This window comes from Hyaena hyaena, unplaced genomic scaffold (assembly GCF_003009895.1).
Source record: "Hyaena hyaena isolate Hyena2069 unplaced genomic scaffold, ASM300989v1 scaffold_723, whole genome shotgun sequence".
In the NCBI taxonomy this organism is placed as follows: domain Eukaryota; kingdom Metazoa; phylum Chordata; class Mammalia; order Carnivora; family Hyaenidae; genus Hyaena; species Hyaena hyaena.
This window is the reverse complement of record NW_024081356.1, coordinates 306,079-322,643: the sequence shown is the minus strand read 5'-3', so window position 1 is coordinate 322,643 and position 16,565 is coordinate 306,079. Positions and strand designations below refer to the sequence as shown.

The 16,565-nt window shown below is 35.6% G+C and overlaps 1 long non-coding RNA gene across 1 annotated transcript in view; it reads left to right on the top strand.

The window, feature by feature from the left end:
- LOC120220756 overlaps window positions 1-16,565 on the top strand; it is a 55,625-nt gene that overhangs the window by 1,613 nt on the left and 37,447 nt on the right. The window contains exon 2 of the long non-coding RNA XR_005525653.1: window positions 15,912-16,068. This is a non-coding gene — a long non-coding RNA (uncharacterized LOC120220756). The remainder of the gene's footprint in view (window positions 1-15,911; window positions 16,069-16,565) is intronic.

The window sequence follows — 16,565 nt, the reverse complement described above, 5'->3', positions numbered from 1 at the left end:
CTGTTGAATTAGAGCTATATACTATAGTTTTAAAACTTTTTCATTCAAAGCATTTCCCTTCCATTCTAGTGCCACTTTCCTCATCTGTAATATTCACTTCTGTTTTCTTCTTGCTCCTAGGAAAGGCAGGCATAATTACCCTTAAGTAAGGCTCTCCCAAGTAAAGGGAAATTCTTCATGTTTTTTGTCCTGCATGTTGCCATTGATTCCATCTTTGAATATAGTGCTGAATATCCCCACATTGAGAAACAACTTTTATTAAATGAACACTGAATATTTGATTTAATTTCTGGTTGAAAGCATTGCACCTGATGTGTTAGATGTATTTGGACTGAAGACATATGGTACTGTTTCAAAGAGAAGTGACTAATACAGTGGGTATAGTAAGAGTTCTCTCATAAATATCATGACTGTCCATCAGTAGTATACACCAAGGTACATGAAGAAGTCAAAGTGAGTGACAGTATCTCCTATTGGTTATTTGATCATCAGATATATTTTATGAAAGAGTAATGCTTAAAATGGAAAATCTTCAGATTTCTTTTTCTTTTTTTACTTCATTCTTTTATTTTACATTCTTCTTTTGCATCCTTCTTTTACTACTGAAAACCAATAGGTTATTTTATGCAGAGTATTTGGTATTGTATCCAAATATCCCCTTTTTTAGATATTCCTATCCCTTGTAGATTGTATGGACAAAGATCTGTGAGACAGACAAAGATTTTACAGTTTAATTGGCTTTTTATACAAAAGAGACATTTTGCTTACTTGATTTCCATTATGAAGAAGGCTGTCCTTGGATTTTAGCTTTCTCTCCAAATCTTGAATCAGAGCTTCTTTTGATCCTTGTATTTCATGGTCAGGAGTCCTTGGTGTGGGCTTATTAGCATTTGCACTTTGGGATGGTTTAGCATTTATAGGTTGGCCAACTGAGAGTTGTTGATAGCTTTAAAAAAAAAGAAAAAATTTTTCTTTGAAGTTTTTATTTATTTTGGTAACCTCTACCCTCAGTGTGGGACTTGAACTTAGGACCCTGAGGTCACGAGTTATATGCTCTTCTGACTGAGCCAGCCACGCACCCCAGAAAAAAAGATTTTTAAAACAGATCCTCAAAGTACAATATGATACTAAAGTAGACTTGACCTTATTTTGTCAGTTACTTTTTGATAGTTGAATCTACCACCATTTAGTACTGGTAGTATTAGTATTATTAAAAACACCAATTTCCTAATAATAGTCAAGAAGGATTTAATAAGAATGGTTACCAGCTTTTTTTTTTTTTTTTTGTCTTGCCAAATTAAAATTCAGTGGCAGGAGGAACAAATTAGATTAGGCATAAGGAGGATGTTCTTCCTCAAAGATCAGTCCTAAAAAAGTGAAGGTAAGTCTAGTTAATAGCAGTTTGTGAGCCCTTCCAATCTTGTAATTGAGTTTGGTAAATTTGATTTATGGGTAGATACTACTCAGATCCCTGTGATCTCATGTTGATAGTTTGAAGTTGGTGGTGGTGGGAGTATCTACACCAGAGAAGTAGGTAAATACCAAAAATCATGGCTTCTTTCTCCAGAGCTGTAAAACATTCTAGTATAATTACAGGCATTTAGTAACTATTCTTTTGGCTTTGAATGGAGTGTACAGTTGTCATAGTCTCTGGCTTTCCTATTAATTTCCAATTCCTGTTAATTTCCTATTTTACAAAATTCAAGTGTAACAAATTGCTTTTACAGTAATGATGTTTTCTTCAACATAGCTAAAATGAATTTTAGGGAAAGAAAGGAATGATTAGAGGAGGAAGGAGAAAGAAATGTAACCTGAATGAGAATGCGGGTTGGGGAAAAAGAAAGCAAATTTGAGTAACATTGAAGAGTTTGATTTAAATCTGTATTATAAATTCTAATCCTAAATTATCTGGAAAGATGTTTTTCCTCTCCCCGAGTTCCCCTGTTGATTCTGATAGAGTATAGGAGTAGTACTCAGGACCTCTTGTGTTAGTTTTATAAGGTAGCTTGTCCTTCACAGTTGTTTGTTCAGATTTCACCTAGTTTATTCATTTAGGGCCCTGCAGGTGTGCTTTTATATCTGTTTAGTGCAGGAAAACTAGCCACTGCTCTCAGTGAATATTTTAGTATTATCATAATAAATGTTCTCCAGTTAGCAAGATGAGGCACTCTGGGTCTGTTCTCTGACCTGTTCCTTTTGAGATATCCTCAAGGGTCATTAATAACAACTTATAAGCTAAGTGGTAATGTATCTCCTCCAAGAGAAGCTAGAGTTTTAATTCTTGCAGGCTTTGGGGACTTGGTTAGTAATCTCTAGATTGTAAACATACTCAAGTAAAAAAAATGGCTTATTACTCACCACTGTAATGTTTATTTTCACTAACACAGAGTCTGGGTATAGGGGATACTTTATCTCTTGAATGAATGAATGTTTTTCGTTTGATTCAAGATTCTCTGTATTGAAAGTTGATGGTGTACATTTCTCCTCCTTACATGCCAGGTCTTTGAGGTTGTTTATATGTAATGCTTAACTAAAAGTCTGATTTGTTCAGTTAAGTAAATAGCTAAACAAAATGTTTAAATAAATAGTTGTGTTTATGTTTTCTGTTTTTTTTTTTTTTTGTTTTTTTTTAAAGTAGGCTTCATGTCCAGCGTGGAACCTAGTACCGGGCTTAAACTCACATCCCTGAGATCAGACCTAAGCTGAGAGACCCACAATAGGCACCCTGTTTTTTTGTTGGTTTTTTAAAGATTGAATTCTCATGTCAGAGTGGTAAAATTCCTTTCGTGTTAAAAATCTCCCTATTTTTCTAACTGTATGGAGCTATAATAGCCTATTTTTCTTAATGTTAGCCTACCATCTTTATAGAAGTCACATGCTTATTAAAGTGAGTTAGAATTAAACAATTTTGTTTTTAGGCTGTTATGTTATAATGCAGTCTATCTGAGAAATCCTGAGGGATTATTAAAATCAGTCCTGAGAATCACTGATGTGTATGTCACCTAGTCATTTTATTCACTGAATATCCATATCAGTTTAGATGGCCTAAATGTTAAGACTAGATATATGCTCATGTTTATAAACTCGTATTCCTTCCCTCTGCTTTATAGGTCTTTCTTCCCCCCTATCATTAATCACCCAAATCCTTAATTTTGCTATAGGTCATACATTTGAATCACCATGCGGGTAAGGCACACTTGCTGAATGTCTCACAGCAAGCTTTTTGAATGGACTAATTAGAGTTCTCCTCAATTACCAGTTTATGGTTTGATCAACTGAATAAAATGTTTGCTTAAAGGTTTCCTACAGATGAAAAGCTAAATAAAGCTTTCAAAGCAATCTAGGTCAGAATCCAAGGGATTATTTTAGAAGACTGGGCAAACTTAAGCCCACCATAACAATGAGGGAGTTGTGCACACATGTTCAAAGGGCCAGAACTTTGCACCATGTGCAGCTGGACACTGAATGGGTATCAAGTGGCTGTGGGAAGATTAAAAGAGTTATCTGTGGTTGCTGCAAATGGAACAGCTAAAGCTGTACATTTGATCTCTGGTTTGGGGACCTCCTATGCTTTATTTCTTATCCTCCATTTTTGCCTTTCTCTCTTAGTTCTGTGCACAGAGCTAGGAACGTGGTTGTGGTTCAGGAATATTTACTTGATGGCTCTCATAATTTGGAATAGGATTGAAAGACTACTAAGAAAAATAGTAGTGTCAGAAAATGTTATTTTAGGTTTAAATGTGCTTCATGTAGGAAATTTGAAAAATAATGGAAAGCTAGATGGAAAATGGATCATTTGGCTAGATTGTAACCAAGAAAAACCTACATTGTATGATAATGGGTATAATAGGAATTTTGGAGGGAAGAGAGAGAGAGACCTTAAAGTCTTCTTTAAAAAAATATTAGGTCAAACCTATAAGAATGCCGTTTTTGTAGGTGAAAAATAGTTGGCTATCAGCTATTTCAGATGGGTCAACCTAGTATCTATGGGATTCTAACAAATGTTTTTGACTTTCCTCGTTTTTATTTTCTAAAATGTTGAAAAGAATTCTTTGCAGATTGAATTGCTGTAGTCCATTAAACTTAGCTTCCAGAGTTGTCACCAATAGTAGAAATCTCTAGAAAAATTGGCTTTTGGGGAATACTGAGAGAATTATCAAGAATCTAAGCAAATCTTTTGATAAGCCTGCAACAAAACATTCCATCAGGCAGTTTTTCAGATGTCTCTGATTTGATTATCTGATGTTTTAGCCAGCCGAGGGACAGGAAAACTGATAGCTCTCGGTTTGCATAAGCACAAAGTATTCAGTTCATGTTTTAAAAAAAGCACAACCACTGTGTCCTTATTCATATCAAGTTCTCCTAGGATAGTTTTAGGCTTTGGAAGTAGTACATGCTTGCATAAGCCTCCAGGTATTCTCTTTATTTAGACTGAACAGTCAGCTCAACCAATTTGAACAATGTGTTGTGTTTTTTTTTTTTTTAATTGCCAAAGGAAACCTTAAGGTCATTTATCAATTCAAGCCTTTCTTCTTCTGATCATAGCAAGGAAAATTTATGTACTTCACTGATGGAATCCCAGATTTTCATTAAACAAACAAACAAAACATGTTTTTAAGCCAAGTGATTGTTCAGGATCAGAGGGGAAAATGGATAGGAAGAAAAGACTAATAAGACTGAGAAGAAATTGAATAGCCTCTGCTTATGTGAGAGGAAATCCTATCTGAGGAAGAGCAGACAGGTGCTCTTCATCTCAGCTGAGCCCAGAACGAGAGCAATTAAATTTATAGCATGAGGACCTTAGCTGAGAACTGGGAGAATAGCTCACTGTTCTTGGGTATATTAGAAATCTTCTTTTATTGAAGATGGAAAATTATAGGTAAGTAATTGTATGGGATAATAGATGATTTGGGTTTAGCATAGTCTGGACACTGGAGAGTGAGTCAGATGACCCCTTGCTGCCAGCACCCTGGTTCAAGGTGTTTTAGGAGAATTATGAAAGAGACCTTAAGGTTCCATTGCCTTTTAAAATACTGAATAGTGAACTAGAGCATACTCCCCCACACTCTTCAGATACAAACTCCGTGTATATGCAGTATCAGTTCTTATAGATAAAAGATTCACTTACTTGGTGTCCACATTGGAAGGAGTTTTACTGCTACTATAATCAGACTGTGATGGTAATATGGAGCTGAGAAAGCTGGCTGGGGACTGGTTATAGGTGGCTGTAACCCTTTGGCCTGGGTTGGAGCCAGCATACTGCTGGGTAGAAGCAGGGAAAGCAGAGGAAGACATGGTGATGTGAGAGCTCACTGTAGAGGAGGCAGAAAATCTTTGCTCTGTGCATTGGCGGGGCTGGATGATAATGGAAGACTGTTTGGTCTGACTAGAGTAGCTGGAGGTTTCCGGGCCGGGAGGCTGTAGTCTGGAGCCACATGGGTTTTGGGATTGAATGAAGTGTTTTGGACGTTCGTAGTTAAACATGCTTAGCTGGTATATGGAAGATGAAGGCAATTTGTTACTATAATGATTTGTTCCTCGAGGGGTGGGATCCTGAATTTGGGGTGGAAAGCCTGGAATCACAGAAGGTCTCAAGGAATCTGAAGCAACTGTGGTCTGCCCCTCCTTGTTGAGATCCTGGGAATACTGTGCTCCTGTCTTTGATGGAGTGGCCTCTTGAAGAATATTGTTCCTTCAAAAGGAGAAAATGATTCAGTTACAATATTTGCATAAAAAACAGTACTGTTTAACATTTTTAGGAGCGTATATGCTGTTTTTTGGGGGGGGGTGCTTAAATGCTTTCAAGGTCACCTCAAGGTGGACCTTTCCTGACTTCTAGACTTCTTCCTTTCTTTATCTTTGTCTTTGTACAAATGACTTTTCTCCTGAGAACCAAAAAAAAAAAAAAAAAAAAAAAAAAATTCATTAATGTTGGTTTGCCTCTGGGTGATTCTTAAAGCATGTCCAGGGGCTTCAAGTTACAGAACATAAAGTTTGAGTTTGCTGTGGCTATTTATGAAAAGAAATTCTCTGTTACTGCTCAGTGTGATAATTTTATGGCCTTAAGATTAGATTTTGTCTAGAGGGTATAATTTCATTAACCACAGAGATTTATTTAAATTATTAGCAATTAAATATCTAAGTTGTCAGCTTCCATACAATCTGAATTCTTCCCATTGCTCATGAAAACCAATGAGCAGCTCTTCTAATACACCAGTTAATGAATGTCCTAGTGATCTGTGATGAATGATGTCTTGATAGATCAAGGGGAACAATATGCTTTTTTATAAGGAATGGTGAATGTGCATATTCACTCCTTCACCCTTTGGCAATTTCTTAAAGTAGAGGGGACAGGTATAACCATTATTGTCAGCTTTGAGCGTATTTATTTTAGCTTTCAGTGTACTGCCTTTTTTTCTCCCTTTGATTCCAAATTGACCATAGTATCAAACTAGAAGGTAATTAAGGAGTATGTGTGTCTTTCTGTGTGTATATGTCTTACTGACTACATTCCAGAGCCATATATAAATTTTTTAAATTATTTTTAGATTATACTATCTAGTTACTGGTGTTGATATTCTCTTAATTATTTAGTTTTACTTTTGATTTTACCTATTATGTATTTTAGACTAATTTTGAAATTGTTTTAGCTTCTCTCTTTTTCTTTTGAAATGGCAGACAAGAATGTAGAGAAGGAAGTAAGGCAATATGAAACTAGTGTATACCTTACCAAAAAGGTGGGATGCCATTTCTCTTACTTAGCTCTGCATTGATTCTTCTCACTTCCCCATTTTTCCTTAGATGAATCATTTGCCCCTAAAATCAACCTTGAGGGTCATATTTGCCTCTGATTTCTTACATTAGTATGGTAAATCTAACAAGCAGAACTATATATGGACATTATACAAACAGACTAATCCAGTGAATTATGGCATTGATTCTGTCTTTATTTAAAATATCACATAATTTGGTTCAACATACATTTAATTTTACATAGTATAAGGCAACTCTTAGATAATGATATATCAAACTATTAACTGATACCAAACTGTCATCTTTGAAATTAAATCTTAAAATTGTTTAATTTCCTAGCTTGAAGAATGTATCATTTTTAATGAAAAATTTCAGATGAAATAACTTCATCCCAACGCTGTACATATAGTTTAGAATTAAATTAAAACTAGCAGTCTTAGGGGTGCCTGGATGGCTCAGTCGGTTGTGTCCAACTCTTGATTTTAGGTCAGGTTCATGAGTTTGATCCCCTCTTTGGGCTCTGCACTAATAGTGCAAGGCCTGTTTGGGATTCTCTCTCTCCTCTCTGCCCTTGCCCTTCTTGTGTGCACGCACATGCATGCACACGCGTGTGTGTGTGCGCTCTCAAAAAAAATAAATAAAGTAAAAAAAAATCAAACAGACCTCGCAGTTTTAGGAAAGAACAAAGGCAACTCAATAGACAAGAGAAAGATTCTGTTGAAAAAGAACACTTAAAAAGCCTTAATTTCAAGTTTATGAATGCAAGCATATTCAACTAGAGTGCATTTTAGTAATTAACTATATTAGGCCTTTAAACTGTTGGAGGAAAACATCCAAAAGGAGGTTTTAATTAGATCTTCTCAAAAAAGGACTCTATTTGAAGGCAAGTAGTTTTGTAGTTATGGGCTTATTCATTCCATTGCAGAATTGAATCCACATTTAGATCTGAAATTCCTCTTTAGGAAGGCAAATTATTCAGATTCATTTCAAATGGCAAGGGATAAACTGTGTAACAAATAGCCAGTAGATATTTTCCAGAAAGTTCCCTATTTTTCTTTACATATATTTTTAAAATATCACCAGTCTCATACATTTTGGTATTGGTCTTCATAGTTAACAATTACTGTTATTTTTCAAAGCCCAGTTAAAAATTTGTTCTTTCAAAAGTTCCATTTTACTCATATCTCAACAATATTTTATTGTTTAAATAGATACTCTAAGAAGCTTTTCTTCATGTTTGTAGTTACTGTTCAACAATTTAATTCTATAAGAGATTCTCTTACATGACAGTATCATTTTATTCCAATTAATGTTAAATACATTTCAAAGATTTTATAAGTAAAATATTATGCAGTCTCCTATTTTAAGAATCCTGACTTTTTTTCCCTCTCGCTGTTAGAGTACAGACAGACTTGCACAAAAAACTAATTGAGGATATTTTAAAGCCCTAGGACATCACTAAAGTTATAATAAGACCAAGTATCCTTTTTCAAGGAAAAATGATGATCTAAAAATATTGACACACAACTGTCTTTCCTTGTACCCTTTCTATAATACCTTCCTGTTTCAGTGGAATGAATAGTTACTTCCTTATTAAATATTTGTATAATAACATTATAATGTTGTGACTTTCAAACTTTTTATGTGACTATTATCTTTGTACACATTCCTCTGATTTGGACAAAAAACCAAAACCAAAACCCAAAACTGTAGCAGAAATAATGATGGGACTTACCCGTCGTTCCAGAGGGTGCCAGCTGGGTTTAACCCACTATTGAAGGGAAGGAAGAGGCATCCCCTTCCCTCACAGACTAATCTAGTGGCTCTGTGCTTAGTATTATAGCACCAGTGACTTTTATCAGCTGCCAAACAGTGACATCTGATGTGCTTGCCTGTCTACCTACCTATGCTGGCATGTCAAAGTAAGAGTCCACAATCTAAACAATATCTCAGATGTCTTAGTGATATTTAAGGAGTGGGATTACATGAGCTTCTCTTGCAGGCCTCTTTATTTTAGATGTGAATTTTGACTGTGAGCTTTAGCAGGCTCATGCAGGAGGAAAGGCAATGAATTGGGAAATGGAAAAAACTATAAAGCAAACTCAATTTCTTTATTGTGGTGGGGGCTTTGAATGTTCCCTGTTTGAGAAAGGACTAAAAGGGAAACCGTATCCTAAGACTGACGTCCTGTCCAGTAAAAATTCTCCAGAAATAAGACCAGTGATTGATGGGCTTCAAACTGATTTGTATTGGATAGTTGTTCTTCTGAAGGCTTTACCCCCCTCTCCTCTTGCCAAATAGAAACAGGGGTGGAGCCAAGTTTAAGCAGTTTGTTTCAAGAGAGGGTGTGGTCTGGGTAAAGGCAAGAGAGCCGGTGATGCTGTCATGTCACTGGGAAGGTGGGGATGTAGAGAAAGATGATTTGGTTTCTTAGCAAGTTTCCTGACTCTGTATGGCATAGGCCTCGTCAACCTTGTTCTTTTATTCTTAAAGAGTTTTGAAACACTTAAGAAATTACTAAATAAACAGTTTAGTTTAGGGCTTTCTGCCATCAACTCTCATTTCTTCATCTTCCTTAACTCCTAACAGTTGTACAGTTTCCTTTGTCTTTTCACTAAGGAAACCGTGTTGGTATTTAGGTTTCAATTTTTGTATAGAGAAGTAAATAATTACATGGGAAGAAGCCTTCAAATCAACAACAGAACCGGTAAAGAGGAGTAGGTGACATGAGGATCAGGTCAGTTGAGTGGAATTATCCCCATTTAGTTGGTTTCCATTATGGTATGTTTCTATATCTATATCTATATCTATATCTATATCTATATCTATATAATCTATATCTATATATCTATTACCCTCGCTCATGGATGCTCTAATGTTCATTTAATTACTATGTACATTAAGGTCCGACCAGTAGATATTTGAATGCCTATGAGCCATATAAAATTCTTCACAGCTGACCATGTAGGTGTATCTTCTTTTGGTGTTCAGATAACATTTGATAATTGCTTCCTGGGCACACAGCCATTACTTAGTGGAAAAGGCATACTAGACTGGATGAGTAGGTGTTTGCCTACCAAGCCTTATTTCAGGAATTTCCCAAAATATTTCTCTACATCTGCTCACTGATAATTCAGATCCCATTAATAGGGACAAAGCCTTTTAATTCCAATTAGGGACACTTAAAATTTAAATGCAGGTGACAATAAAAGCAGCAAGAATAACCAATAAGCATGGCATTTACTATGAGTAGGGTGCTGTTCTAAACACTTTAAATGTGATATATATGGCTTGGTATATATGATTCTTGGTTTTTCTAGAGAACAGGATTTAATTAGGGCAAGGAAGAGGAGATGCTAGATTGAGGTCTCTTAATACCTAAAAGTTTAAGATGTATCCTGTCAGCCAAGTAGGGAAGATGCCCAGGACAAACTATAGAGTCCCTCATATCACCTAGGGCAGATTCTAAACCATATAGTACAGGAAGAATTTTAGTCCCATTTACTTTTTATCCTTTACACTTTGTCTCACCCCCCCCCCCCAATCACCAGGCTTTTATAAGATGTCATTTGGTTATAGTGTAATAGCTCCATGGTATATTTAGGCTAAGTTTTCCCCTACAGTCAGGGGCTCACAGGCTGATTTTGGAAAGGTAAGGGAGGTCTTCTTTAATGGCCCCATTCTCAGAAGTTAGTGGTCTATATTTAATAATCTGTTAGGAATCTATTTTTTTTTTTTTTTTTTTTTTTTTTTTTTTTTTTTTTTTACAAATAGTTTATTGTCAAATTAGTTTCCACATAACACTCAGTGCTCATCCCCACAAGTGTCCTCCTCCATGCCCATCCCCCCTCCCCCCACATCCATCAGTCCTCAGTTTTTGTCAGCATTCAAGAGTCTCTCATGGTTTGCCTCTCTCCCTTTCCCTCACCATTTCCGCCCTTCTTCTCCCCCTTGTTCCTCCGTTAAGTTCCTCCTAATCCTCCTATACGTGCAAACATATGATATTTGTCCTTCTCTGCCTGACTTATTTCGCTCAGCATAACACCCTCAAGGTCCATCCATGTTGCTACACATGGCCAGATTTCATTCCTTCTCATTGCCATGTAGTTAGGAATCTATTTTTTAATGTTTGGTTTGCTTTTTTGGAATGGTGTTTTACGTTTCCTCACGAATATGGCTATTTGAATGGTTTAATTGCTTATTTGACAAAAAATTGTCCTAAAAACTGGAAGAATCAGATGTCAGGTGAGTGAAGTATATTCCAACCTGTCCCCAAAGAAAGCTTTTTCCATTTCTGTCTCTCTATTATCAGCTATGGCCTTTGGTGAATCATTCTAGTGTCTCACAATATGTATGCAACTTCCCACTTCTCACTGAATCGTTAAGGGGATTCTTTCTCTCCCATCGTCACTGGAAGGGTGGGGTGGCTTAGCTGTTTAGCTCTCGCTCATTTGTCCCTTCTTTGTGTACAGCCCTTGTTGTTTTTTAAAATATAAAGTATATATTCTATTGTAGAATAGTGCTGTGAGCTTTGCCTAAAGTCAGAGGTCAGATGTGTGTGATGAAGCTAATTTCTGCTGTATCAACTGAGAAGGCAAATACCACATTGAGGATGAAAGGACTAAAGAGTAAAGAACACTTCATTTATTTTCAGTTTATGCGTAGTTCACTATGAATACTGAACTTCCATCCCACTGTAGCACTTATAATTTGATATCTCCTTTTGAGCACTTGATTCTGTTTTCTATTCTTTCAAGTGAGAAATAATAATAGACATTCCTCTAGGTTTGAAGTCAAACGGTAAAAATGATAACATTTATTTGTTTAATGTTCTACAACTTTGTTGACACATTAACCTTCTTATTATCTGTTTTGAAGACCTGAGTGTGAGTGCCCACTCTACCAAATACTTGCTGTGTAACCTGAGACAAGTGGCTTAAACTCTCTGAGCTTTAATAATTAACTGAAAAGCAAAGATGGTATCTGCTTTACTAACCTAATGAGAGGGTTGCTGAGAGACTCAGATGAAACAGGAAATCATATGATGGACTATTACATGGTATAATATATCTCCTCAACCAAGTTAAATGTTTACTGAGGGAGGGAGTATTGATAATGTTTTTATCTTTCCTGGGACAATGTAGCTCATAGTTGACATTCACTAAAAACTTGTTAACTTTTATGGAACTTTTGTTCAATAATTTTTCCCACAGACGGTTTTGTTAATGGAAAAGGTGGTAATCTCCTGTGAAAAGTACTATATTATAAATTCAACGTCCTTTTAAGTCTTAAAGGTTCACTGCAAAACACATGAATTTCTGGAGAAAAGTTTTAGGTATCTGTATTGGTTGTCTTCCCAAGGGAAGTCTTACATAGAAACTAACAATCACATAGGATGTGCTTAATAAATGTTTGTTGACTAAATTGCAGTCTTTTGTCCCACACACCCATTCTTCTTTGGCCTCATGAAAAATCTTTATTTATAAGGGCAGCTACTCTCCATGCAACTAGAGATCACAGAAGCTAAAGGGGTTCCAGGAGACCAACTGAGGAATCACAGTCATAGGTTATTATTGCAGATACATTGATCCTAAGAAAAAACTTAGGAAATTTTTGCAGTGAAGTAATAGCTACTATTTAATGAATTCCTACTATGTGTTTCACATACGTTGTTGCAGGTCTGTTAATCTCCAAGTTCAAATTCTTTCTTTCTCTTTCTTCATTGTAAGAAACAGTTGGAGAAGTACCTTTTCCAGAGTCACAAAAGCCTGAGGAAGCAGTCCTCAACAATATCAGCCAGTCATCTACAATTTTAGTCCTTTGTAGAATGGGGTGCTTCATGTATTTGACCTCTGATTCCTTTTTTCTTTAATGTGATACATTTTTTCATCTAAAGACCCAAATACTACTCAAGAAATCTCTTCTTAAAAGAGATTCCAGTATCTTTTATTTTGTAACTAATAGATGCTCATTTAGATACTGGAAAATAGGCAAGAATGTTCATTTTTTAAGTTTTACTTAAGGTGTTTCTCGTAAATTTAATCTAAAGGTAACTTTAGGTTGGTAAAATATTTAGTGGAATGCATTAGATATTGGTAAAACAAAATTTTAAATGACTTTTAAGTATCAAGTTTTAGTTTTTTTAGTTTTTTTGTTTTGTTTTGTTTTTGGTCACTGTTTTGGTTTGAGGTTTGTGTTTGAGTATTGGAGATGGTAGTGGATTGTGTTTTAAACATAGCCTGCTTGCCAAATTCACCAAGTTAACTTCACATTTATACAGTTGTGCATTTTAGATGCAAGGACAATTCTATCGGTTTTCTAAGACAACAGGAAGAAACTTATATCACAAAGTGTTTTATGTATTTATATTGAGATAGGATCCTGAATTCTTTTGGCGAAAAGATTGTACTTTTTAAAATTCTTGTGGCATTTCAACATTAAGTTTTAAAAAAGAAGTCTCTGTAATAAACCCTTAAATGTGGATCTAAGCACACGATTTACTGTTTCAGCCCTGGTGAAATATACAATGGAAGACAAGGGTCTATGATGGTTAAGTCATTCACCACAAATGCAAGCTCCCTCAGGGCAAGAATTTTGTCATGTACAATGTCATATCTGCAGGACCAAGAACATTTGTTGAATGAGTGAGTGTTAGGTCTGTCTGCCCTTACCGTTGTGGTTGTAGCTCAGTGGAATTTTCATTGCAGAAATCCTCCTTTGGAGCCTGGATCTCATGTTCACTGTGACTGGATGGTTCAGGAATAGTTGAAATAATGTTCATTGGGGTATCACCTGCATTTTTGTCCTTTGTGTAGCTATCACTGCTCCAAGGAAAGGAGGCCATTTCTGAAGAAAGTTTCCTCATGGGTAACTTTGGAGAACTCTCTGGTTTCTCCACTTCTCCTTCTGAAAAATATTATTATTCACTAACTTACAAAAGAAACAGAATTTTCCTCCTGGCTCATGACTGAATTGGAGCAGGGGCATCCTGAAGAGCAATTACCTGGGGAAACAAAGAGTCTTGCTTTAGAGACTGCAGTCCCAGCCTCATTTTCTGCAATGCACTTAAATTCTCCAGAGTCTTCAGGAAATGCTTCTGTGATAATCAAGGTGCAGATTTCCTCTGGAAAGGCAAGAGATTCAACTTAAACAGAGTTTTTGGAGACCCAAGTTAATCAACGGAGAGTAGGTACTAGGAATGAATAGCCTATTTCTGAATTTTTAAAAAAATCCCATCTGATTAGACTTTTTGTCTTTCAGTGGGCTGCTGATAATAAGTCTTAAAAATACAGCCTAGTACTGATTCTCTATCACCTGTCCTGTCTTTCTGACGCATCTTTTTACTATCCTGTGAGTTCCTTGAAAGCAAGCATCACACTTTATTTCCTGACTTCTAGATACCTGTAGCTTTATAGTGTTTAGCATGAAGGTCCTATAGAAAGATTTTCTGAACTGACCTAAAATTTATCATTGCCAGAATAATTCAACCTACTGTTAGTACAGTGATGGCCACTGTGTGATGGGCACTACTCTACTTCTTGGACAGTCAACAGCTTGCGTGTTTGATGGCAGGATATCTCCTTACTGCCTCTGTGTAGAGCTCAGTCATACATGAGAGGATGAATACACACTCTGTGATGACAGGGACCTCCTCAGTGCCAGGAATGGAACCAGACTGTCTTCGTACTATGTTGAGTGAATGAATAGATGAATAAATACACTGATAAATCCCAGTTATCTTTCTGTTTTTGTTGTTTCAGCTCAAGAGTTGGTATAGGGTAGCCTCGAAACTGCTCATGAAGGCAAAAGTGATCTAGGAGACAAAGTCTTCTGATGGAAATTTTGATTTAATCATTTGTTAGCAAGATGTTGAAAAATTGTGCTTACCGAGAATAGGTGATAAACAAGCTTCTGAAAGATAAAACGAGAGTAAAGAGAGAATTTAAATGATGGTTAATTTAGTTGGGAGAAGGGGCCATGTTATATAAGGAATAACATGAATAAAGCAAATGGAGAGTTGAGTATAATTTGGAGTCACAGGCTATAAATTCTGTAGAAACCCAAAAAGGTACATAATGGAATGCACACTTGAAGGGTAGTGGAAGAACTGTTTTTGTCCTGTTCTACTATTGAATTGCTCTGTGATTTTGTGAAAATTACTTCTCTGGCCCTTAATTCTTCATCTCTATCCCATTCTCTGAATGGGAACCATTTTTGAGTCATTAATCCTCTGGTGGTCTCTTTTTCTCAAGAAAACTTTTTTTTTAATCTCGCTAATTAAAATGAATATTACGTTATAAACATAAAAAGTATTATTGTAGAAAAATACACAAAGATTAATAGTTTTCTCTGGGTGATGAGAATATGGGTAATTTAAAATTTCTTCTTTATGCTAGTGTCAAATTATATAATAGAGGTTTTCCTTCCTGAATGTGATGTGCAAATAAATGTTCAGTTAGTTAATATTTAAATGAATATATTTTCATCACTTGGTGCAAGAACTGTTGTGGGCTTGAACCCTGGCTTGTAGCATTGATTAGCTTTGTAACCTTGAGCAAGGCATTTAGTATTTCTGAATTTCACTTTTCTTATAAAATGGAGGTAAAAATGCATACTTCAAAAGGTTGATATGAAGATTAAATGAAAGGTTGCATATGAAGTATAAGCAGCGTTTGGCATGAGGTAGATCATCACACTTGTTACTCTTCCCTAAATTAATTATTTAGTAAGAAACTTTAAAAAAGTATTTAGGAATCTATGCATCATTATTAATTTGTTTTACTCTTAAAAAATGTTTATTATCACATTTTTTCCCTGTTTGTATACCAAGAACTAAGTGGGAAGATAGTTAATTTATGAAAATAAACCATTTTTTTCACAGCTATTAAAACTATTGTTTCATACATACACAAAACAAACCAAGAAAACCCTATCTTTTCATTTTTGGTTGTTTTGTTGAAGAATCACTTGGATTTGAAATAATTGTTTAACAATAGAAATTTCTGAGCCTGTAACAAATCAGCTATCAAACTTTAAAACATGAATTAGATTTAAAGGTTAATTGAAATAAAAAGCAAATCAAAAAGCTTGTGACAATACTTCTCCTCAGAATCTGGAAGTCCTCAGAGTCTGCTATCTCCTCTTTCTCTCTGTACCAGTGAACTTGAACTGTGGTTATTGCCTGGATGTGGCATTCAAATGCGACAGACTGACCACTGGTTGTAGAGATGTCTTGAAGATGCTGAAGAACAAACAGAATTCATAGAATAGAGAAAACTCCTTCACCATATGCGATGATTTGAGATGCCTGCTGTAGTAAGTATGCTTTTTGTCATAGTTATTGACAACCAACTGTCCTTTAATCAAAATAAGGAGTTGCTGGGAAGCTTTTGTGCTGTATAATGTGCTTGACAGTCACATGGAAGTTACTTTTAATTTCATGGAGAAAGTTGTTATTTTCTTCCCCAAGAGCCATTTTTCAAAATAGGAAACCAGTTAGTTGAAAACTCTTCCCTTTTTTTTTTTATTATTTTCTTGAGTTCATGTATAGTCATAGATTTAAGTTTTATTACTGGTCAGGTAGTGTGGGCAGCGTTTATAATTTGTTAAGGATTCTGAATCATGAATTAGAGGACTTGGACCAAAATCTCAACTCTGCCACTAGCTGATTGACACTGATTGTAGGACCTTGGAAACTTTTTTTTTTTTTTTTTTTTTTTTTATATATTCTTTATAAGATATAAATCTATGACCCACAATTAGGCTTATCTCACCTTTAACAGCCTCATTGCCTACTAAATCCTCCATCTTTT